This window comes from Diaphorina citri, unplaced genomic scaffold, assembly GCF_000475195.1.
Source record: "Diaphorina citri unplaced genomic scaffold, Diaci psyllid genome assembly version 1.1 scaffold7766, whole genome shotgun sequence".
Taxonomy (NCBI): domain Eukaryota; kingdom Metazoa; phylum Arthropoda; class Insecta; order Hemiptera; family Psyllidae; genus Diaphorina; species Diaphorina citri.
Genome location: NW_007385142.1, coordinates 1 through 1872, shown reverse-complemented (window position 1 = coordinate 1872; position 1872 = coordinate 1). Strand labels below are relative to the sequence as shown.

At 31.3% G+C, this 1872-nt stretch overlaps 1 long non-coding RNA gene across 1 annotated transcript; it reads right to left on the bottom strand.

The window, feature by feature from the left end:
* Positions 1-472: 472 nt before the first annotated feature.
* On the bottom strand, positions 473-1090 carry LOC113472732. The gene is made up of 2 exons (XR_003394929.1): positions 809-1090; positions 473-633 (listed from the first exon to the last, which is right to left on the bottom strand). It is a non-coding gene; the product is annotated as an uncharacterized LOC113472732 (long non-coding RNA).
* Positions 1091-1872: the final 782 nt, after the last annotated feature.

Sequence of the window (1872 nt, the reverse complement as noted above, 5' to 3'; positions counted from 1 at the left end):
TTTTTTTAGCTCAATGAATCTTTACACATCTCTAATATTGAGTTCTTAAATTAAAAGTCATTAGTCAACTGAAGAAATTTCTATTGACAATTTTTAGCTCAATGAATCTTTACACATCTCTAATATTGAGTTCTTAAATTAAAAGTCATTAGTCAACTGAAGAAATTTCTATTGACAATTTCTTTTTGTGCCATACAAGGACATTTTCATCTCTCAATCTCTCTCATTATTCTTTTTCCATTTATCATTTTATTTATGTAATTATATTTCTAATGTAAAAACTTCTCAAAATGTTCGTGTAAATTCAAACCTTATAACTTTTTTTAAATATACATACATTACTTTATGTGTACAAAAAATTAAATTCCGTGTTTTCCTTTTTACCAACTTTCAAGGCAGCATTCAACAGGTTCCTAGCTTTATAAGTGTATTGGAGACCGAAGATATAATAATAAAAAAAAGCAACAAAAAATAGAGTATGCGAAATATTTTGATCATTTAATATTAAATAATTGAAACTTAAAACTAGGAGCGGAACTTGGATTGGGTACAAAAGACAACAAAAATGTTAAATTTACATGTCACCTAATTCTTAAAGCTCGAATTGAAGAAAAATGCTTTTGGCGAAAAAACCTACAGAAAAAGAAAATCGGGACATACAACTGAGAGGATGTTTTCACAAAAAAAAAGTAATAGTAAAAAATAGTACAAAATCCAGAACTGCAAGTAGGAAAGTATTTTTTAACCTTTTTTTTTCAATGGAAATGAGATCTAGCGAATTGAAGAAAAATGCTTTTGGCGAAAAAACCTACAGAAAAAGAAAATCGGGACATACAACTGAGAGGATGTTTTCACAAAAAAAAGTAATAGTAAAAAATAGTACAAAATCCAGAACTGCAAGTAGGAAAGTATTTTTTAACCTTTTTTTTTCAATGGAAATGAGATCTAGTAAACTAAAAACGAACTACAGTCCACTTCAACTGGGAAGTCCGATGACCTTTGTCAAAAAATCGTCAAAAAATAGCTCGTTGATTAACAAGTAGGGTGAATAGTTGATCCCATGGGATTTTTCACGCCGAATCGAATGGTGAAACTTTTAGAACTGTCCGACTTACAGTTGAGAAGTTGCGGTTCCCCTCCATGCGCTTCCATCGGACTTCCCAGTTGACGTGGACTGGTTTTGACCTCAGATTTGGATTTTTCCCAACTTTTTACATAGGAATCGACCATTTATTTATAATTTTTACCCATTTGCAACTCCTCCACTGAGAGGATGTTTTCACAAAAAAAGTAATAAAAAAATAGTACAAAATCGAGAACTGCAAGTAGCAAACTGCAAGTAGCAAACTTTCATTTTCAATGGAAATGAGATCTAAGGTAACTCGTAAGAGACACGTTGTTTGCAAATACATACTTAAAGAACGTAAACTGATTATGGTTTATACTTTATACCGAAGATACATCCAAGCAAAATGAAGTACTGATTTCAAACTTTTCACAGAACGAAAATATAAGACTGAGTGTTTTTTCTTAATGGATTTTGGTTACATGTTTCCCCTTTTTCATTTGTTGTTTAGTTATAAATCATTCAAAATGAATTTCTGTATAGTCTTTATGACGTAGTGCAAGCCTGCCTCTATTATTTTGTGCAATTACATAACCCTACCCAAGTTTATTTCTCATAATTATATGCTACTTGGGAAATAGCTCGATTCCACACGTAGACAAACAGGGTGTGATGAAATTTCTTCCTTGTAGGATGTGTAGAAAACTAGAAAAATTTGGTCGGATAACTATTCCTTAATGTGAAGGCCGTTTTTTAGCAAAGGCTAATCAGCTAATCACCTAATACCTAATCAGTAATTCTTCTTC